The sequence below is a fragment of the Mesoplodon mirus genome (genome assembly GCF_964341445.2).
Source record: "Mesoplodon mirus genome assembly, chromosome: 8".
Lineage (NCBI taxonomy): Eukaryota > Metazoa > Chordata > Mammalia > Artiodactyla > Ziphiidae > Mesoplodon > Mesoplodon mirus.
In genome coordinates, this window is record NC_138984.1 from 43,520,517 (window position 1) to 43,545,434 (window position 24,918).

Consider the following 24,918-nt stretch of genomic DNA (forward strand, 5'->3'; position numbering starts at 1 on the left):
CTGTTAGTTGCAGCTGTTGATCTTTTCTTTTCTTTCCTTTTCTTTTTTTTTTTTGTCTCTATATCATTTATTTCCACTCTGATCTTTATTATTTCCTTCTACTAATTTGGGCTTTTTTTGTTCTTCTTTTTCTAGTTCCTTTAGGTATAAGGTTAGATTGTTTGAGATTTTTCTTATTTTCTCTCTTTCTTATATAAACTGAATCATTGGGTAACCAAATACTAGATGAAGGGTGTTTCTCTTTATACAAGTATTGCAGCTAGCTAGTAAATAAAGAAGGGATGAAATAATTATAGAATATTACCATTTTGCAACATCTAATAAATTATAAAATCTTGAAATCAATTATAAGTGGTTGGGACCATCACAGGAGAGAGAGAGCGAGAGAGACAGAGAATCCAGACACTTGATAAATTTGACAACACACAAATTTTAAACTTTAAAACACCATAAAAGTTAAAATACAAACAAGCTGGAAAAAAATATAATATACATATTAGAAAATAAGTTAATTTCTTTAACATTTAGAGAACTCTTAAAAATCAGTTTGAAAAAATTAAATATGCCAATAAAAATAGATGAAAACATGAAACATCAGTTCCCGGAAAAATAAATACAAGGACATTTATTTCAGCTTTGTTTATAATAGTCAAGTCTTGCAAATACATGTTCATCAGTGATAAAAAGAAAAAATAAAAAGATGGAGAGAAATATATAAATAAAAATAAAATTAAAAGACATGTCAACTGGGCTTCCCTGGTGGCGCAGTGGTTGAGAGTCTGCCTGCCAATGCAGGGGACACAGGCTCGTGCCCCAGTCCGGGAAGATCCCACATGCCGTGGAGCGGCTAGGCCCATGAGCCACGGCTGCTGAGCCTGCACGTCCGGAGCCTGTGCTCCACAACGGGAGAGGCCACAACAGTGAGAGGCCCGCGTACCGCAAAAAAAAAAAAGAAAAGAAAAAAAAAAGACATGTCAATCAATCACAATGTGTGGACATTATTCAAATGATGACTCAAATGAAAATATTTTTTAAAAGGAATGACATTTATGAAACAATTGGAAATTTGAACATTGAATATTTGGTAACAAGGAATTAGTGTTACTTTTTTTCATCTGATAATGTTTATATTTTTTGTTTTGGGGGTTTCTTTTTGTGGTACGCAGGCCTCTCACTGTTGTGGCCTCTCCTGTTGCGGAGCACAGGCTCCGGACGTGCAGGCTCAGAGGCCATGGCTCACGGGCCTAGCTGCTCCGCGGCATGTGGGATCTTCCCAGACTGGGGCACGAACCCGTGTCCCCTGCATTGGCAGGCGGACTCTCAACCACTGCGCCACCAGGGAAGCCCAATGTTTATGTTTTAAAAAGCCCTTTTCTTTTAGAGAGTCATACTGAAATAGTTATGGATGAAATGACATGATATCTGAAATTTCTTTCAAAATAAATAAGGGAGAGAGAGGTGTAGATGAGCCATGAATGGCTATAAGTTGATAGTCAGTGGACTTGGGTACTGAGTACATGTATTTTCAGGAAATATTTTGTCTACTTTATTGTATATTCAAATTCTAATAATAAAATGAAGTTTTGGGCTTCCCTGGTGGCGCAGTGGTTGAGAATCCGCCTGCCTAAGCAGGGGATACGGGTTCGTGCCCCGGTCCGGGAAGATCCCACATGCCGCGGAGCAGCTGGGCCCGTGAGCCATGGCTGCTGAGCCTGCGCATCCGGAAGCCTGTGCTCCGCAATGGGAGAGGCCGCAACAGTGAGAGGCCCGCGTACCTCAAAAAAAAAAAGAAAAAAAATGAAGTTTTAATTTAAAAAAAAAAAAAAAGAGCCAAAGAGGAGACAGTATAGCTTAATTTTTAGGAGCACAGGTTTCAGAGTCCAATGCCTAAATTCAAATTTTAGCTCCATGGGGCAATTATCTGAGCAGTTGCTTTCTCAGTTTTCTGATCTGTAAATTTGAAGTGATAATAACACCCACCTCACTGGATTGTCCTAAAAATGACCTTGAATAACACCCTAAATTTGGCAGACAGAATGCCATTGACATTGAGTTCAGAAAATCGTAACATGGATGTAATTCTTCCTATTATGTACACTATTAGTTCTAAATTGTTCCCACACCATCCTTATCAGTGTAAATAATCAGAATCCCAGAATAAGAGTGATATTTTGAAAATTCTACACAGAGACTCTAGTATGCTTGCCACAGGGGTCACGATTCTGCAGACCATTACTCAGGCAGTTTCTTGGGGATGCTCACATGGCAAGAAGCCAACAGCTAGCACCCACTTGCCAATCATGCGAGTGAGCCACCTTGGAAGTGCATCTTCCAGCCCCAGTTAGAGCTTCACATGGCTGCTGCGCCAGTTAACAACTGACTCAACTTCATTAGAAACCCTGAGCCAGAACCACCAAGCCAAGACACTCATGAATTCCTGACTGGTAAAAACAATAAATACTATGAGTGATAATAAAATAAATTAGTGACCATTTAAAGCCACTAAGGTTTGGAGTAATTTGTTACACAGTAATGGATAACTAATAGACATATAAAGATATGTGAACATTAAGATTCACTGGTAAATATAAATTCAGCTGTAAAATGCTACTCCAGTTTGCATAATTCTCAGAAAAAAAAATGTCCTGGAGTGCACTACAGAGAAGTTCCTTTACAATATCAGCAGTGGTCATGATTAATATATGGACAAATTAACAAAGCAGATTAAGCGTTGGCTCAAAAAAAAAATTCGCCTTCTTGGGCTATATCATCCACTTGTTTGAAAACAAAGTGTGTTTTTGAAAAATAAACATTTGATTAAAAACTATCTAATGTAAAGCATAAGAGGTAATACGGATCGTCAGCAACAAACTGCTCCTGATGGCACGTGTAATTTGGGTTTGTGGTCAATTTATTTTTTTCCTCAGTTGATCTTAGTATTCTTGTTGGAACCATCTGGCAATACTATTTCCAAATATGCACTGGAAGTTCCAGTATGGAACTTTGCATGGAGCTATGCAAATAAGGTCAGGGATAGTTAGAGCTATAAACTGTAATTGACAAAGACTTCGGTTGAACAGAAGGTCTTCTATTTGTCAAATGCTGTGCTAGATGCTTGAACCAGAAAACTCAGTCAAGTGTGAATTTTTAAAAACTCAGAGTCTGAAAATTCTTTTAAGTAATAAAGACATTGATACAAGGGATTAATCAATTCAAAAAGGATGGGTGGAGAACCAAAATGAAAATCAGGGGCCACAAAGAACTAAGATGACTGAAGAAGACAAGGGGCCAGCCAAGAGTTATGTGACTTCCCTGCTGAAGAGAGATTGGAAGTTCAGTTAACACCATCACGATGCCTGTTAGGTTTAGGTTTTTCTCTAATATAATTATGATATTAAAATTTTTTTTTTTTTTGGCTGTGTTGGGTCTTTGTTGCTGCACGCAGGCTTTCTCTAGTTGCAGTAAGCAGGGGCTACTCTTCATTGCAGTGCGCGGGCTTCTCATTGCAGTGGCTTCTCTTGTTGCAGAGCATGGGCTCTAGACGTGCAGGCTTCAGTAGTTGTGGTGCACGGGCTTAGTTGCTCCGCAGCATGTGGGATCTTCCTGGACCAGGACTCGAACTCATGTCCCCTGCATTGGTAGGCAGATTCTTATCCACTGCGCCACCAGGGAAGCCCGATACTAATTATTGAGTAAACTCAACTCTCAATTAACTCTCATTCCATGGGGTGGGTCCTATTAGCCTCGGTATTTCCAATAATGATATAAATTGTAATTGTAAAACATTTATACAGAAATATGTATATCACACTATAGTTAATCTTTTAAAACTTAAAAAAAAATTTTTAATTAATTAATTTATCTTTGGCCGTGTTGGGTCTTCGTTGCTGTGCACAGGCTTTCTCTACTTGCAGCGAGAGGGAGCTACTCTTTGTTGAGGTGTGCAGGCTTCTTGTTGTGGTGGCTTCTCTAGTTGTGGAGCACAGGCTCTAGGTGCGCGGGCTTCAGTAGTTGTGGCACACGGGCATCAGTAGCTGTGGCTCGTGGGCTCTAGAGCACAGGCTCAGTAGTTGTGGCTCACGGGCTTAGCTGCTCCGCAGCATGTGGAATCTTCCCGGACCAGGGCTCGAACCCGTGTCCCTTGCATTGGCAGGCGGATTCTTAACCACTGCACCACCAGGTAAGTCCCTAAACCTTTTGAACTAAAAATAAAAATTTTTAAGAACTAATTTGGTAAATGTACGTACCCTAAACCTACTAATTTCCCTTCTAAGGAACTACCTTAAAGAAAAATCTTGCACATTTGCACAAGAAGACATGTAGAAAATATACTTTCCTGTATTGTTTATAATAGGTAATATTGGAAAGTTTAATGGGATATTAAAATATAATTTCTTTCATTGCTTTTCATTTTAGGGTTTGCCTAGTTGTTCTTGCTTGTTTATTTTTCACATTATCTTTAGATTCAATTTGTCTAGCTCTAGGGGAAAAGTTCACTGGTATCTTTATTGGTTTTGCCTTAAACTTATATATTAACTTGAGAAAGTTGACATTTCTATGAGGTTAAGTCATTCCATCCAAGAGCAAAGAATATCTTTGCATTTGTTTAAGTTATCTGGGTTTTTTTTCTTTCATACAGTTTGCAGAGCCATCCCTCTCTTACTCTTAGATCATTGGTGTGGGTGGCGTTGAGCCAAATCTGACTGAGGGGAAAGAGTGGGCACACAGCCCAGGTTCTGTCCATCAGAGTAAATATTGGGGTCAGGAATGGATATATGACCTGACCTGGACCAATGAGCATCAGCTGGAGAACTGTTTCTGCCTCTATAAGGAAAGAGAGACAGTTTGCTGGGGTTGCTGAGGTGACAGAACGTAAAGCTTCAGTTGTTTAGAAAGAGTCTAAGAACAAAGCCAACACCAAGGAAAAGACAAGTCAAGGGATGGAATGAGTCAGGTTCCTGACAACAATCCTTGTACACCAGGATACAGCCTTGCCTGATCGTGTACCTTGGAGTCAATACATTTAGTTTTTTTTTTAAAACAGTTCAAGTTTAATTTTTATTCCATGCAACTGAAAGAGACAACATGACTAATATAATACTTCTAAAAATTATTTTGGAAATCCATGTAGCGCATGATTCCATTGTTATCAGATCATTTCTGACTTCTACCTTGGTCACCCTCATCTAACTTTATCTGGATCAAGGTCTTGAGGCAGAGGAAGGACATAGTGAGAGCAGTCCACACACATCATTTTCTCTGCAAACTTTTTTGTCTCTATAGCTGGACAAGAAAGTCTTTGCTTAGAGACATGCAGTTAAACTTATATTAAAGATTTCACCTCTGGAAGAAACGGCCTGGCCCTCTACAGCCACGGGACACTGTATCACATGTATAAGACTCCTGATAACAATGAGTCTGACACATCCCTTTTTTCTGAATGTAAAAATCAGCCTTCCGGCTCTCGTTTTACAAAGCGAAGACATGCTTTGTAACTGACTAAACACATAAAGGACAGAAGGTATGAACCTGGAGCTACTGTTTCTAAGTAGTTGAAATACATGCAGCCAAAAGCTACAGGAGATCTTTAATATACCTGTCCCCGGTTCACATATTCCGCTGCTTCTGACTTGCACCACGAAACACAAAGAGCCCAGCAACACAAGAAACCCAGCAAATGTGCAGACGGCATGTCCCAGCAAGGGCCTCAGCCTCTCACAGCATGGGGCTCTGCCTCTCAGCGATGTGAAAAGCCCATCACAGACACAAGGTTTCCAGCGAATGCTGCAGCCTTCTTACATTGCGGATAAGCAACTTCTCTACTGCTCCTTTTTTCCCACGAATTTCACAGATGGTTCACATGAATTTGGCACAACCTCATCACCTGAAATTTCCTAAGAAATGACATCTCTACCCCAGGAGAGATGAAGTAAATGTGTAAATGTATTTGAGGATTTTGCCTTAAATATCATGCTATATATTCTAGTTACACTGTATCTTGGCCATCATAATGTGTTTCTTTTTATACATTCTAGATTATATAACATACACTCTCTAAAAAATGTATTAGAATCTCTAAAACTGTTACTTACTTCCATCCATTCCTCTTCTCTTAAATTATTAAGGATTTATTATGTACTCAATTTCTTGAATTCTGTACCAGAACTAATTATTTATTCCATTCCTCCTCTTTTGTTTTCCTCCCCTTTCATTTCCCTCCCCTTTTTATTCCCTCCCTCTAGTCCTTCCTTCTTACTGTGAAGTTCCTTCACTAGGCCCTGGATTACTGTTCTCTGTGTGTGTGTGTGTGTGTGTGTGTGTGTGTGTGTGTGATAGAGTTTAATGAATCTATTATAGGTACATAATCTGTTAGAAGTATATCAATTCACCCTAAGGTTTGCTTACTGGGGAATTTAGGAATGGTGGAGCAGGTAAATCAAGAGTCTATCTGCAGCAGGAAAAAAAAAAAAAATTTCCTCAGAAAAACTCATTCTAAGGGGAGAGTCAAGATGCACAATTTAGTGGTAGGAGTGAGGGTGGTGAGTCCCAGAAAAAAAGGCTACAATTAAAGAGTGAGAAAGCAGGTGATGTCACCATCACAGTTGAGTAGGAGGCCCCAGCTTCCACCCCCAACAAAAATCAACAATTAGATAGCTATCCACGAACAAAATTAGCTCTGGGAGAGCTTAGAAGTCCACTTAAGAAACTTCAGCAACACAGTGGACCAAAATTCCCTCTGAGAATAACCACACACACACAAAAGGAAGAAAAAAATAGCTTCATTTTCCTTACATCATCCTGTCCTCCAGGCTGACATTGCACGGTACCAAGAGGGAACTCTCTGGCTCAAAAGAGTGCCCCTCACCAGGAAAGCGGGAACAAGGTAAGTGACCAACTTTCCCAGACTTTCAGGATGCTTCATGAAACACCCTCTTCAGTCTTGCCCTATCTAGAGACTAACAAAGCTGAGACATCTAGAGATGGCTAGAAACAAGGAAGAAGAGCAGAGGCTAACAGGATCAGACATGCAATGGGAATCATGAAGCGGGGGAACCATGAAGTTGGGGGAGCCATGCAGAGCAGATTCCCAGTGACTGGTTCTGCAGAGGACCCCAGCAGCTTTCACTGCTAAAGAAACCAAGGCAACACAGCTGCCGCAGGCCCCCTACAGATCTCACCACTGAGGTTTCCCCCTGAAGATTTTTCCATTTGCAGACACAGCTCTCTCCTTGCTCTCTCTCCAACCCTTCCCTCCCCTTTCCCCAACAAAGCTGGGATCCGTACTGGTAGCCAGTGCTGGCCTCTGCTACTGTGTGAGTGTGAGACACCAGCCTAGATGCTAGCAGCTGGCCCCCAGAACTGTATGTGCTTTGAGGACTACCCCCTCCAGTTGTGCAGCTGCAAGACCCTGGCCCAATTCCTGTCACCAGTCTCCACTGCCATGCACATGCCCATAGGGAGACCCTGAAGCCACAGGAGTACACACGGACAGCCAGGGTCTCCAAAGCTGACTGTAGGCCCAGACCTGACACAGTCTCCTGTCACTGGCCTGCGCTGCTGGCTCACCTGTAGCTAACACCTCCAGCTGTACACCTGTTTGCCCCTGGCCCAACTCCCATCACTGGCCTTCACTACCGTATGCATACCTGTGGGGATACCTACAGCCATACAAGTGCACGCTGGCAGCCAGGGCCTCCACAGCTACTAGCATGCCCACAGTTGGCCCCAGCACTTACTGCTGGCCCTGGCCACAACCACTATGTATATGTCTGCATCCAGCCCCTGCCACTATACAGGCACCTGAAGTCAGCCTCCATGGTCAAGTGTATGCACACCACCAGTGCCAACCACTACTGATGCCCTGTTCTGGTAACTGGAGGCCCTGCTAAAGACCCCAACAGGCCTTACAGCCACTGCAGAACTCCTTCAGTGCTTGCCAAGGACCACACAGTTGTCAACGCCATGGACCTCAGCAGCCTAAGCCAACAAGACATTATACCTCCCCCAGAACCAGAATCACCACAAGCCCCCACATTTGGTGACCTTTACCACTAGACCCCAGTTTGCAGCATGCTACAACATGCACCCACCCTGAGGTGAAGTACTTTCCATACCAAAGTTAGTCTATAACGTCTGAAAGAGGTCACTGCTTCTTCAAATGTGCAGATACCTATGCAAGGCTACAGGGATCATGAAGAATTAGGGAAACATGACGTCACCACAGGAACAGTTAACTTACAGTAACTGACATCCCCAAAATGGAAATATATTAATTTCCTGATAAAAGATTAAAATAATTGCTGTAAACATGTTCAGAGAGCTATAAATGAACAGAGGTAAACAATTTAACAATTATCCATTTGAAATTTTCCAGTCAGAGAAGGAAAGAGGAAAAAGAATGAAAAGGAACGAAGAGAGTCTATGGGATCTATGGAACACAATAAAGAGAAACAATGTGTGCATTACTGGCATGACAGTGGGAGAAGAGAGAGAGAAAGGGACAGAAAGCTACTTAAAGAAATAATGGCTGAGAACTTCGCAAAACTGGGGAGAGATTTGAACATACAAGTCCATGAAGCTCATAAATTTAAACCCAAAATGATTTCCTCCAAGAAATATTATAATTAAACTGTCTAAAGTAAAAGACAAAGAGAGAATCTTGAAAGCAGCAAGAGAAAAGAAGCTTGTTACTTACAAAAGAACCCCTATAAGTTTATGAGCAAATTTCTCAGCAGAAACCTTACAGGTCAGAAGAGTGAATGATATATTCAAAGTGTTAAAAGAAAAAAAAATTCCAACCAAAAACACTTTTCCCAGCAAACATTGTCCTTCAGAATGAGAGATAAAGACTCCCAAACAAAAGCTGAGGGAGTTCATCACACTAGACTTACCTTACAAGAAATGTTGAAAGGAGTTCTGTAAGTTGTAATGAAAGGATGCTAATTAGTAACATGAAAACATATGAACATATAAAACTCACTGATAATGGTAAGTACACAGCAAATTCAGAATACTTCAACACTGTAATACGGAGGTATGTTAATCACTTAACTCTCGTATGAAGGTGAAAGGACAGAAATATTAAAAATAGCTTTAGCTACAATAATTTCTCAATGGGTACACAATAGAAAAACATGTAAATTGTGACATCAAAAACATAAAAGTTGAGGAGGGAGTAAAAGGGTAGTATTTTTTAGTACAACTGAAGTTGCAATCAGCTTTAAATAGATTGTTATACCTGTAAGATGTTTCATGTAAACCTCAGAGTAACTGCAAAACAAAAACCTGTAGTCAATATGAACAAGATAAAGAAAAGGGAATCAAAGTATACCACTATGGAAAATGATCAATTCACACTGGAAGACAGCAGGAGAGGAAGAAAGGTACAAAATAATTAAAAACCAGTCAGAAAAAAATTAACAAGATGTCATTAGCAAGTCCTTACCTAACAATAATTATTTTAAATGTAAACTAAATTAAATTCTTTAATCAGAAGGCATAGAGTGGCTGAATGGATTAAAAAACAAACAAAACAAAAAAGCCCCAAACTATCTGCTGCCCACAAGAGACTCATTTCAGCACTTCAGCTTTAAGGATGCACATAGGCTCAAAGTGAAGGGATGGAAAAAGATTTTCCATGCAAATAGAAAGCAAAAGAGAGCAAGTATAGCAAAAGCTATACTTAGATAAAACAGACTTTAAGTCAAAAACTGTAAGAACAGAAAAGAAGGTCATTATATAATGATAAATGGGTTAATTTATCAAAAATTTATAACAATAAATTATATAAATATATGCAACCAATATCAGATTACCTAAATATATTAAGCAAATATGTAAAATATCTGAAGGGAATAATGGAAAACAATACAATAATAGTAGGGAACTCCAATACCTCACTTTCAACAATGGATACATCATCCAGACAGAAAATCAATAAGAAGCACTGGACTTGAACTATACTTTAAACCAAATGAACCTAACAGACATATACAGAACATTCCAACCAACAGCAGCAGAATACACATTCTTCTCAAACACACACTGAACATTCTCCAGGATAGATCATGTATTAGGTCACAAAACAAACCTTAGCAACCTTAAAAAGATTAACATCACACTGAATACATTTTCTGACCACAATGGTATGAAAGTAAAAATCAATAATAAAAGAAACACTGAAAAATTTCACAAATATGTGGAAATTAAACAAACACTCCTAAACAACGAATGGGTCAAAGAAGAAATCAAAGGGGAAATGAAAAATATCTTGAAACAAATGAAAATGGAAACATAATATATCAAAACTTATAGGATACAGCAAAAGCAGGTTTAGGTAGGAAGATTATAGCAATAAATGTCTACATTAAAAAAAAAAGAAAAATCTCAAATAAACAACCTAACTTTACACCTTAAGGAACTAGAAAAAGAAGAACAAAGTAAGTGCAAAATTAGCAAAAGAAAGGAGATAACAAATATCAGAGCAGAAATAAATGAAATAGAAAATAGAAAACAAATACAAAAGGTCAACAAAACTAAAAGTTGATTTTTTGAAAAGATAAACAAAATTAACAAAACTTTAGCTAGAGTAACCAAGAAAAAAAGGAGACTCAAAAAAATAATATTATAAATGAAAGAGGAGACCTTAAAACTGAAAGGAAAAGTACAGGCCAATATCCCTGATAAATATAGAAGCCAAAATTATCAACAAAATATTAGCAAACCTAATTCAATAACCCATTAAAATGATCATACACCAGGTCAAGTGGGATTCATTCCTGGGATGTAAGAATGGTTCAACATATGTAAACCAATACATGTGGTATATCACATTTATAAAATGAAAGATAAATATGATCATTTCAATAGATACAAAAAAAGTATTCAACAAAATTCAATACCCTTTCATAATAAAAAAAATCTCAACAAAGTGTGTATAAAAGTAACATACCTCAACATAATAGAGGCCACATATGACAAGCACAACTAACATCATACTCAATGGTGAATGGCTGAAAGCTTCCCTTCTAAGATCAGGAACATGACAAGAATGTACACTACCACCACTCCTATTCAACATAGTACTGGAAGTCCTAGCCAGAGAAATTAAGCAAGAAAAAGAAATAAAAGGCATCCAAATCAGAAAGGAAAAAAGTAAAATTGTGTGTTTGCTGATGACATAATACTGTATATAGAAAATACTACAGATACCACCAAAAAGCTGTTAGAACTAATAAATGAATTCAGTAAAGTTTCAAGATACAAAATCAACATACAACAATCAGTTTTATTTCTATACACTAACAATAAACTACCTTAAAAATAAATAAGTAAATCAACTTCATTCACAACAGCATCAAAAACAATAAAATACTTAGGAATAAATTTAACTAAGGAAGTAAAAGATCTACACACCAAAAACTATAAGAAATTGTGAAAGAAATTGAAGAAGACACAAATAAATGGAAAGATATCCATGTCCATGGATTAGAAGAGTTAACACTGTTAAAATGTCCATACTACCCAAAGAAATCTACAGATTCACTGCAATCCTATCAGAATTTCAAAGGCATTTTTCACAGAAATAGAAAAAAATCCTAAAATTTGTATGATATCACAAAAGACCCTGAATATTCAAAGCAATATTGAGAAAGAAGAACAAACTTAGAGGCATTACACTTCCTGGTTTCAAACTATATTACAAAGCTATAGTAATCAAAACAATATGTTACTAGCATAAAAACAGATACATCAACCAATCTAACAGAATTGAGAGCCTGGAGATAAACTCATATACATACAGTCAACTAATATTTGTAAAGGTAGTCACGAATACTCAATGGGGAAAGGACAGTGTCTTCAATAAATGGTATTGGGAAAACTAGATATTCACATTCAAAAGAATGAAGTTGGACCCCTACCTTACTCTTTTCAAAAAAATTAATTTCAAATAGATTAAGGACTTAAGCACAAGACCTGAAACCTGAAACATAAAACCCTTAGAAGAAAATAGAGCGAAAAAACTCCTTGACATTAGTCTTGACAAGTATTTTTTTCGATATGACACCAAAAGCACAAACAACAAAAGCAAATATCAGTAAGTGGGACTACATCATACTGGAAAGCTTCTGCACAGCAAAAGAAACAGTTAACAAAATGAAAAGGTAGCCTATGGAATGGGAGAAAATATTTACAAACTGTACGTATGATAAGGGGTTAATATCCAAAATATCTAAAGAATGCATATAACTCAAAAGCAAAATAATAATAATAATAATCCAATTAAAAATGGGCAAAGGACCTGAATAGATATTTTTCCAAAGAAAACTTCCAAATGGCCAACAGGTACATGAAAAGATGTTCAATACCACTAATCATCAGGGGAACGCAAATGAAATCCAGAATGAGATATCACTTCATATGTGTTAGAAAGACTATTATCAAAAAGACAAGATACAAGGGTTGGTGAGGACTCAGAGAAAAGAAAACACTTGTGCACTGTTGGTGGCAATGTAAATTGGTATAGGCACCACGGAAAGCAGTATGGCAGTTCCTCAAAAAATTAAAAATAGAACTACCATATGATCCAGCAGTCCTACATTTGGTTACATAGCCAAAGAAAATGAAATCACTGTCTCAGAGAGCTATCTGCACTCCCATGTTTATTGCAACATTATTCACAATAGCCAAGACATGGAAATATTATTCAGCTGTAAAAAAGAAGGAAATCCTACCATTTGCAACAACATGGATGGACCTTGAGGGCATTATGCTAAGTGAAATAAGTCGACAGAGAAAGAGAAATACTGTATGATCTCACTTATGTGTGGAATCGTATAAAGCCAAGTTCATAGAAGTAGAGAGTAGAACTGTAGTTCTCAGGGGCTGGGGGGGTGAGGGAAGTGAGGAGATATTGGTCAAAGGATACAAACCTCCAGTTATGAGAGGAATAATGCATAGCATGGTAACCACAGTTAACAATACTGTATTTTATAGTTGAGAGTTTTTATGCGAGTAGATTTTAAATGTTCTCACAACAACAACAAAATGGTAATTATATGAGGTGAAAGATGTGTTGACAAACCTTATTGTGACTAACCTTATATATCTCCACAATATATACATCTATCAAATCATCACAGTATATACCTTAAACTCACACAATGTGTTAATTATATCTCAATAAAACTGGGGTGGGGGAGAATGAAAAAAGTGAGAAATGCTAAAACAGACAGAAGTTCAAGACAGCAGAGTGATTAGCATGGAATCCATCAGCCTCTGCAGCATCAGAACATGGCACCCTCAATGTATATTATGCATGCTCTCACAGTCCTGGCTGCCTTGAGCCCAGACTTAGGGACAGACCCAGAGGCCTCACTACCACCTCTGGCAGTGTCCAATACTAGGTACTAAGGCAGTGGAGCCATCAACAAGGAAAAGTGACCATCACTGATGGACATCAGTGGACTCTCCCATAGGCACTGATGCTTGGGCTCCCATAGCAGCAGGAACTATCACCATCCCCAGGGCCTAGAGTGAACTCTTTCCCAGTACTCATCGTCAGAAGCTGAGAAGGGCCAAACTGTGACTCTATTACAAGTCGTTATTATCCCAGCATCTACCACAATACCTGACACAGAGGAGGCATACGCTGAATATTTATGGAATGGATGCATGAATAAATGGATGAGCAATGAATGAATGAACAAACTAGAAAATATTGAAGTCACTGGATACACATTTTCAACTATGGGAATAAGCTTCAAAGACTGTCTTTAAAAATCTATGAAGGGAATGTTTGTGAACAGTTAAAACTCCAATCAAGGTGGCGGAGAGCAGTCTCAAGGAGGCAGAACTGTAATTGGTTGTAAGTAGAACCCTAATCAAGTATATCAGACTCATGTTTGAAAGAAAAACCACACGAATAGAAGATGATCAGCCACATGAGCAGAGGAAAAAACAGGATCCCAGAGGAAGAAAATGTTTACAAATAACTATGCAAGTGTTACCTAGAGGAAAAGGAATTCTGACTGAACACTAACATTTTGAACTTCTTGGTAACGGTACCCCAATCTGTTCCAGCTGAGGGATACTTCTTGAATCAAATCACTCCTAATATTTGGATTCCTTGCTCACCAATCTTCTGCCAATCCAGGCATTTTCATTTCTTGACAGTTATAATGCTCCCTAAAATTTGACAAATTCATGCATAGGAGACAAGCCTCTGAGAGCCGGGTTAATGGCACTCTCTTGGGGTGCTGGAAAAATGAGATTTCTGAGGCCCAGGGCTGAGCACTAGCTATGCCCTGATGGTAGTGAAACTCCCAGAGTGAAGGCCACAAGCTGTGGAAAGTGGTTGGTGGCTGGCTGGTCTTCTAGAAGTCACTTCTCTTCTTTGCCCAGTGCCCTTGCCAATATCACCTGTCCCCCAAGAGAGTCAGAGGAGGACAATAGGAAAATGGTGAATGCCACTTAGCAACCAGTGGTTTGTAATAAACATAAAAAAACACCCTGGAGTTCCCCAAAAAGGTGTAAAGAATTTTTAAATCTCTGGATTTTTCTACAAAGAAAATAGAAGCAGAACCAAAGAAAATCCATTTTGTGTCTATCACTATGACGCTGTACTTCGTTAGGCCAGTGTCTCTGGGAAACTTTGTTTACACCATATTTATCCCAAATCTAATAGAATTCAAAGTCACTTAGTATTTGCTTCTGTGCATCTCACCAAGTCACCAATTACTTCCAAATTACCAGGTTCATCTTTTTCATTGATTATCTTGGTACCTCTGAAACATCTGACATTGTAGATCACCAGCTCTTAATGGAAACTTTTTCTATTAGGCACAATGATAGGGCAACATGCTGCCTCTCACCCTATCTCTTCAGTGGCTCCTTCACTAATTGCAATCTTTCCTCCTTACGCCTACTGGAGTTTGAGTCTTCAGACCTCTACTCTCTGTCTTTACTCTTAGCGAGTCCTGACCCATTCTGACTACTCCAACCACGCTCAACCAATATTTATTTATTGAGCAGCTCCTGTGTGGTATGCTATCTTCTTCATAATGGTGACTCAAGCCCAGCCCTGACTGGTGTCTGGAACATTAGATGCATGCCTTTAACAGAACTTCCGGACATTTATGTGTTGATGGCCTACCTTCACCTCCAACAAAGCACAGTATTGGATATGCAAATCAAAATAGCTTAAATATAAATTAAAATCATTTGCTCAAGCCCAGGTGTAGAATGAATTTCAGGATTCTGGCTTCTTTTTTCTGTCTCAGTTCTGCCCTCTTCCATGGGTTGAATTAATGCTCAGGCAGGCTATTGGCCTTAGCGCTTAGGTTTCTTAGAAACCTCCACACCATGAGAGCCAAGTGGAGGAAGAAGCAGATGTGCAGGCTGAAGCCCAAAAGAAAAAAGAAAGATGAGTTAGAGGTCCAAGTAAACCACTACCTTGAACACCCATAGAGGCCACAAGAGCAGAAATATGAAAGGCAGGTGGCCAGGCACAATGGTACAAGTTGTTAGATTGCATGCTACTGCCTGGAATTTGTTTCAATGGATCTAGAACTTCCATAGCCATCTTGTTGCCACAGCCCCCGCTGAGAAGCCCACTTTGCACACACCAAAACAGGCTCTCTTGGTTCTGTGACATTCTGGACTAGTTGTATTCTCAGGTGTGGCTGAGTGTAACATGTGTACAATAGATCATCTCTTCTGCTGTCTTAAAAAAAATCCTCAGGTGGACTTTCTCATTGTAACGAGTGGTTGCCTCAGTTCCAGGACTCAAATGTACATCTCAGATTACAGGAGAAGAGAGCCTCTCTTCCACAGCTGCTGAACAGAAGCTAATGGCTTTATCCTGACTGATGAATTGGGGTCAACATCTACCTCTGAATTGTCACTGTGGCCAGAGAAATGCTTTGAGCTGTTGGTTTAGGTCACAGCTCCAGGCTCTTTCCTGAATCAGTTACTGGGGCAAGGGGATGTGATTATCATGACTAGTTTAAGCCAAGCAGAGCCTTTCTCTGGAGCTAGAATCATGTCAGCCCCACCAAAAGTATGGCTGCCAACTAATGGGAGAAGGGTGGAATGGATGCCAGAGAGGCAACCAATAGTTTTAGCTACATCTTGTCTATTTGAAGCCCATAGAAAAAGAAGAATTCTGTATAATCAAGTTTCCATACAGCTAAGGGTTTACTTCATTCCTTATACATATTAACCAGCTTGAAGGACAGTTCAGAAGTGTATTCTTTATATCTTCTATTAACAGAAGTATACCAAATATAAATTAACCATTTAATGATGAGTTGAGGTCATCATGCTGAAAATTTATTATTGTACCAATTACAGTACAGGGACTGACCCCAGGAATCACTGAGCTGTGCATGGCTATGGCCCATGAAATGGTCCAGAACACTATGAGCTTTAACAAATTGTATCTACTTTTTATAACTTTTCTTTCTCTTCCCTTTCTTTAGATTGCTACTTCTAGTCTACAGTGGAATAATGAAGGTTTTAAAATTGCGTATAAATTAAAAGTAAAAAGAAATTGCCTAGGTGGAAATATGCCAGAATGCAAACCATGGTTGCCTCTGGGAAGGGGTGTTAACTTGTTTTTATTCATTTTTGTTTCCTCATTATGTTTTGTTTCCTCATTTTTGTTTTCTATACACATACACACACACACACACACCACACACCCCATACATACACATGCAAAACTAAACAAAGTAAATAGGATTTGGGTGGTGCCTTAAAATTCCCCAAGTGGAAAAATGTCCCAGCTATTAATTCTCCCAGCCTGTGGCAGATCTTCTAGCAGATTTAAGGCCTTGTTGTTGATTCTCTGTTGCCTGGTGTTTTCTGGGTCAGGGAGTATATATGCTTGAAGAGAAGAGATCATAGAAATGTCAAAACATACCAGGGGGAAGGTCAGCTACCTACCTACCGTGAGGCTTTGACCTGGTAGCTCTCCACCAGGCAGAGACTGGCCCTCAGCCTTACAGATGGGGAAACCCAGTTTTGCCCGTGACTCAGGGTTGCGCAGTTCATGAGGATGATGACTCAACACTGTGGAAACTCATGATTGACATGTGTGCTTCTTACCCAGAATATCAATTTAATGACAGACAATGAAAAAGGACCTGCTACTCAAAAGGAATTTTTCTCCCGGCATAGAAACCATATGGGGAGCCAAATTATATTTAGAAGGTTGATTTGGTGAGCATAAAATTAAAACAAATTATAAAGTGTCATAAGGTTAAAATAGCCTGGTACATCCATCCATCAACAGGCTGGGTCATATCTGCCAATCACACCAGACTGCCTAAGGCCTCAGGCCATACCAAACAATGCTTTTTGGACACTGCCAAACTTTATCTTCATGGCTCACCATTTTATTTATTTCATTACCAAATAACCCCCTTTCTAATGAGCAATTCTTTCTTTGGATGAGTTAATACAGTCACGGGCTATGGATAAAGATTATTGCTCTTAAAGTTACTTTTCATACTTCTCTTTACATATAGCTCTGGGAGAGCAGTTTTCAACTGCCAGGGCCACCTCGTGGTTACCTCCCACTCTACATACTGTGTTCATCTTCTAAGAGAACTGAAATCCAAATCGAAAAGAGTACAAATAAATATAAAACCAAACTAACTACCTTACCCACAGTACCTCCACCAAACCAAATCAGTTCCCCAAACTAACTTATCTTTTTAAAAAATGAATGATAAAGCTCATCTTTGACTCTTCTTGAGGTGGCCAAGTCTTATTTTCTCCTCCTTCTCAATGCCTCCCCCATCCATTGTTTGTTTTCCATTCCCACTGCCCCACTTTTTAAAAAAAATCTCAACCCGAATTACTGCGAGTCCAGTAATTCCTTTCCTTGCCTCCTGTTTCCTCTCTTCTCCTCTCATCTGCATATCATTGCCCTATTAATCTTCTAGAAACTTTCTCAAAATATTTAAGGACCCCTCATGACACAAAGAATGAAGTGCGAATGCTCTGGACCAGTGCTCAAAATTCTCCCAAGTTTGGTCTTTATGTTCTGTTTGGCTTTGCTTTCTGTGACCCCTCAACAGGACCCTGCATTTCAGCTTTGTATATTCACTATGGACAAATGAAAAAGTTAAATACAGACAATATTTATGTTTTGTAATGCAAACCTACCAGGAAGAAGTCTTAGAAATTAACACCAATAGATACAGTTTGCAGATTTTCATTTTAACAAATCATTCAACTTTAAAAAAAAAAATCCCTGTATTTACCTTCATAGACACATACATACTTTCATAGAACCACGGCTAGTTACCAGGTAATCAACAAGTATCCATAGCTGCAGTCATGCTTTTGAAGGAAACCTAAACCTGTCCAATGTAGGTCTTAATCCAATGACAACTTCAGACAAGCATCACATAACTCATATTGACTTGTGACCTACCATCATTCAGAAATATCTTGGAACATAAATGTCTCTGACATTTAATGTGATAGAAACTCTGCTTATTTCTTACGCAGGATGTGACCTTGAGGGACATAATATGATCTGTTGGGTTTAGTCACCTTTCAGTAAGAACCCGACACAAAGTGATCTGAGCAATAAAGGGAATATTTTGACTCATGCAATTCAAAATGTGACATAGCTATACCCAAGTGTTCAAACGTGAACATATCTCAGCTCTGCATTTCCTCATGCTTTATTCCCCAGTAGATTCTTTACAGATAGAAGGAATGACCAGTAGCTCAGTCTTAGCAACCCCAGCAAAAAGATGGTGTCACTTTCCCAATACTATCAATAAATATGCTACGGTGGATTCTTATTAGGCCAGCTCAAGTCATATGCCCATTACTGAACCAATCATTGTGGCAGGGGGATACATTGTCTTGATTACCCAGGACTGTCTCATATACTCCTCCTCCCTGCTGAAGCCATAGGATGGGGTCAGCCCTATTGCACTACATGGATTGAGAATGGAGGAAATGTAGTTCTCCCAAGGAAAATCAAACGCTGTTATCAGAAGAAGCGAGAACAGATACAAAACAAACAGGTGAATACTAGGGGCAGATTCTTACATTAATGGGCATCCCTAATGGGCATCCCTATTATCTCTTACTATCATATACTCATTCATGAGTCCCACAACTTTATAATCAAATTTTGAGATTAACTTTAGCAATTTGTATCAATACTTTTTTTTTTTTTTTTTTTTTGGCGGTACTCAGGCCTCTCACTGTTGTGGCCTCTCCCATTGGGAAGCGGCCATGGCTCACGGGCCCAGCCGCTCCGCGGCATGTGGGATCCTCCCAGACCGGGGCACGAACCCGCGTCTCTTGCATCGGCAGGTGGACTCTCAACCACTGTGCCACCAGGGAAGCCCTGTATAAATATTTTTAATATGCATACCCTTAACCCAGTAATTCTGTTTCTAGGAATGATAGCTCTGCTATTAAGTGCTTTCCTACATGCCCAACACTGGCCTGTGTACATTGCAGACATTATTTCATTTAATACAGAACTCTAGGATGCAGTGGTATTATCTCTATCTTTGAGCTGAAGAAATTGGGCTGTTAAGGGACTTAAACAAGGTTGCACAGCTAATAAGAGGTAAAGCCAGAAGTCAGCCTTCATAGTCTTCACCACTATTAGTTACTTCCTTCAGCAGTCTCTGTGGCATATAGTCTCATGAATTTATTCTAAGCAAAACCATGACAGGTGAGAAAAGATGTACATCCCAGGAGGTTATTTATAAATATTTGTCCACAGAACTCAAGTGTGAAATAAAGTTTCAATAAATTATGTCAACCTACATATTCCTCTCATTATCAGTAAATATATACTAAGTTCTTACTTTATAAAATGATAAAAGATTAATGACATTTTTGGTAAGGCTGTGAAATTACAATTTTATTCAAACCAGCTGTCTAAGCTACGGAAGCATCCACAGTTAATTACACACAATAAGGCCTTGTGCATTGTTTCATATCTCTCACCATGTCAGTTTACGATTTAGGAAAAAGTTGGATACTTAATCTGTACAACAACTCAAAATATATCTTTATACATTGCAGCTGTCTATTATCAGGCCAAAGAGAGCTTTAGGCTAAATCATTTAACCTTGATGACACTCAACACTGGAACATTCCATCAAATTGGAAAGTGAGTGGCCTAGGAACCCACAGACCTGCTGGTTTTAACCATTTCACCCAAGAGTGAGAAGCTTCTGTTAGCAGTCAGAAATCTTCGCTCTGTGCTAGTCCCCAAATCAGGGCAAAAGAGTGGGCAGGACAGCAAAGGCCCTGAAGCCAATGAAGAGCTTAGACCACTCTAAGGACAGCTGGAAAGGTAGCCATACCAGTCTAGGTTTCTGACAGCTGCCTGGACTAGGTGGGAGGAGGGGGAAAACTCAGTACATAGAACTCTGTAACACACAGAAAGATCAGTTAATTTATAATCAGTCTCTTTTTTTACCATGCCTCCATTTCTCATTATCCTCGGGAATGTATCCTCAGCAAATATAGCCCTAAAACACTCCTGAAAAGCACATGCAGGAGAAGCTCATTTGCACAAGAGTAATGATTTAGCCCTGTGAACTTTTAATTTGCATAATCCCCTTTCCTTTCCCCCTTTTGTAAAGGTCTTTGATATTTTTTTCTCCAAATGACGTGGGTTGGGGAAAAGAATTAAGCAAGCATCGAAGTTCTCCCTCCTGTGTTCTCAGCTATTACATTAATCTTTAAGATTTTTCTCTCCCATTTATTAAAAATCAGTGACTCATCCAACTTTACACATAAATCCACATCAAAGTTAATTAGAATCTTGGTAGGCTAATGTTTGTCTCTTCCCTTATTAATTCCTAGAAGCTTGAAGCAAGGCTCTGTGTGTGATTGTGGAAGAAAGGAAAAGAGAAGCCAGTGGACTGACCTGCTAGGACTTCATGGGCAGTGTTTGCACGGCTGGATTCAGAGTTGGGCCCAACCCCACTTGCTGTGAAGAAGGACCAGGCCTCTAAGTAGCCCTGCTGATGGTCAGGTCAACCTCCTCTGGAACTGCGGTGAACCCTGACACCAATCTGAAAGAGGGAAAATGGAGGTAAGAATTAAACAACAGAGGATAGAGCCTTGCTTGCTGACATCTTTTGCTCTCCCTCCTCTATAATCAGGAAAAGCAGCCAATGATTCTTGTAAACTGACTTTCTCTCCTTTCTTCCTGTAAAGTTAAAAAAAAATACCATGCGGAGGTTGTAGGAAGATAGCGGAAGAGTAAGACGCGGAGATGACCTTCCTCCCAACACATACACCAGAAATTCATCTACATGTGGAACAACTCCTACAGAACACCTACTGAACGCTGGCAGAAGTCCTCAGACCTCCCAAAAGGCAAGAAACTCCCCACGTACCTGAGTAGGGCAAAAGATATGTATAACTGATTAAATTTGTTATAAAGCAAAAAATAAAAAATAAATAAATAAATAAATAAATAAATAATTTAAAAAAAGAATAAACAGAGACAAAAGGATAGGAACAGGACCTGCACCAGTGGGAGGAAGCTGAGAAGGAGGAAAGGTTTCCACACACTAGGAAGCCCCTTCGCGGGCGGAGACTGCGGGTGGCGGAGCGGGGAAGCTTCAGGGCCGCAGAGGAGAGCGCAGCCACAGGGGTGCAGAGGGCAAAGCGGAGAGATTCCCGCACAGAGGATCGGTGCCGACAGGCACTCACCAGCCCGAGAGAGGCTTGTCTGCTCGGCCGCCGGGGCGGGCGGGGCTGGGAGCTGAGGCTCGGGTTTCAGTCGGAGCGCACGCACGGAGAGGACTGGGGCTGGCGGCGTGAACACAGCCTGAAGGGGTTAGTGCACCACGGCTGGCAGGGAGGGAGTCCGGGGAAAAGTCTGGAGCTGCCTAAGAGGCAAGAGACTTTTTCTTCCCTCTTTGTTTCCTGGTGCGCGAGGAGAGGGGATTCAGAGCGCTGCTTAAAGGAGCCGCGGCTAAAAGCGCGGACCCCAGAGACAGGCATGAGACGCTAAGGCTGCTGCTGCCGCCACCAAGAAGCGTGTGTGCGAGCACAGGTCACTGTCCACGCCCCCTTTCAGGGGAGCCTGTGCAGCCCATCACTGCCCGGGTCCCGGGATCCAGGGACGGCTTCCCCAGGAGAACGCACGGCGCGCCTCGGGCTGGTGCAACATCACGCCGGCCTCTGCCACGCAGGCTCGCCCCGCCTCCGTGCCCCTCCCTCACCCGGGCCTGAGTGAGCCAGAGTCCCCGAAGCGGCTGCTCCTTTGACCCCGTCCTGTCTGAGTGAACAACAGACGCCCTCCGGCGATCTACACGCAGAGGCGGGGCCAAATCCAAAGCTGAGACCCCGGAGCTGTGCGAACAAAGAAGAGAAAGGGAAATCTCTTCCAGCAGCCTCAGGAGCAGCAGATTAAAGCTCCACAATCAACTTGATGCACCCTGCATCTGTGGAATACATGAATAGACAACAAATCATCCCGAATTGAGGAGGTGGACTTTGAGAGCAAGATTTATGATTTTTTCCCCTTTTCCTCTTTTTGTGAGTGTATATGTGTATGCTTCTGTGTGACATTTTGTCTGTATAGCTTTGCTTCCACCATTTGTCCCAGGGTTCTATCCATCCATTTTTTTTTCTTAATAATTATTTTTTATTTTATTAACTTTATTATATTTTATCATACTTTATTCTATTTTACTTTATCTTCTCTCTTTCTTTTTTTCCTACCTTCCCTCCTTCCTCCCTCCCTCCATCCTTTCTTTCTTTCCTTCTTTCTTTCTTTCTACGTCTACTGATTCTTTCTTTCTACTTTTTCTCCCTTTTATTCTGAGCCGTGTGGATGAAAGGCTCTTGGTGCTGCAGCCAGGAGTCAGTGCTGTGCCTCTGAGGGGTGAGAGCCAACTTCAGGACACTGGTCCACAAGAGACCTCCCAGCTCCACATAATATCAAATGGTGAAAATCTTCCACAGATCTCCACCTCAACACCAGCACCCAGGTTCACTCAACGACCAGCAAGCTACAGTGCTGGACACCCTATGCCAAACAACTAGCAAGAAAGGAACACAACCGCACCCATTAGCAGAGAGGCTGCCTAAAATCATAGTAAGTCCACAGACACCCCAAAACACACCACCAGACATGACCCTGCCCACCAGAAAGACAAGATCCAGCCTCATCCACCAGAACACAGGCACTAGTCCCCTCCACCAGGAAGCCTACACAACCCACTGAACCAACCTTAGCCACTGGGGACAGACACCAAAAACAACGGGAACTACGAACCTGCAGCCTGCAAAAAGGAGACCCCAAACACAGTAAGATAAGCAAAATGAGAAGACAGAAAAACACACAGCAGGTGAAGGAGCAACATAAAAACCCACCAGACCTAACAAATGAAGAGGAAATAGGCAGTCTACCTGAAAAAGAATTCAGAATAATGATAGTAAAGATGATGCAAAATCTTGGAAATAGAATAGACAAAATGCAAGAAACATTTAACAAGGACCTAGAACAACTAAAGGTGAATCAAGCAACGAGGAGCAACACAATAAATAAAATTAAAAATACTCTAGATGGGATCAATAGCAGAATAACTGAGGCAGAAGAACGGATAAGTGACGTGGAAGATAAAATAGTGGAAATAACTGCTGCAGAGCAGAATAAAGAAAAGAGAATGAAAAGAACTGAGGACAGCCTCAGAGACCTCTGGGACAACATTAAATGCACCAACATTCGAATTATAGGGATTCCAGAAGAAGAAGAGTAAAAGAAAGGGATGAGAAAATATTTGAAGAGATTATAGTAGAAAACTTCCCTAATATGGGAAAGGAAATAGTTAATCAAGACCAGGAGGCACAGAGAGTCCCATACAGAATAAATCCAAGGAGAAATATGCCAAGACACATATTAATCAAACTGTCAAAAATTAAACACAAAGAAAACATATTAAAAGCAGCAAGGGAAAAACAACAAATAACACACAAGGGAATCCCCATCAGGTTAACAGCTGATCTCTCAGCAGAAACTCTGCAAGCCAGAAGGGACTGGCAGGACATATTTAAAGTGATGAAGGAGAAAAACCTGCAACCAAGATTACTCAGCAAGGATCTCATTCAGATTTGTTGGAGAAATTAAAACCTTTAGAGACAAGCAAAAGCTGATAGAGTTCAGCACCACCAAACCAGATTTACAACAAATGCTAAAGGAACTTCTCTAGGCAAGAAACACAACAGAAGGAAAAGACCTACAATAACGAACCCCAAACAATTAAGAAAATGGGAATAGGAACATACATATCGATAATTACCTTAAATGTAAATGGACTAAATGCTCCCACCAAAAGACACAGATTGCCTGAATGGATACAAAAACAAGACCCATATATATGCTGTCTACAAGAGACCCACTTCAGACCTAGAGACACATACAGACTGAAAGTAAGGGGATGGAAAAAGATATTCCATGCAAATGGAAACCAAAAGAAAGCTGGAGTAGCAATTCTCATATCAGACAAAATAGACTTTAAAATAAAGACTACTAGAAGAGACAAAGAAGGACACTACATAATGATCAAGGGATCGATCCAATAAGAAGTTATAACAATTGTAAATATTTATGCACCCAACATAGGAGCACCTCAATACATAAGGCAAATACTAACAGCCATAAAAGGGGAAATCGACAGTAACACATTCATAGCAGGGGAATTTAACACCGCACTTTCACCAATGGACAGATCATCCAAAATGAAAATAAATAAGGAATCACAAGTTTTAAATGATACACTAAATAAGATGGACTTAATTGATATTTATAGGACATTCCATCCAAAAACAACAGAATACATACTTTTCTCAAGTGTTCATGGAACATTCTCCAGGATAGATCATATCTTGGGTCACAAATCA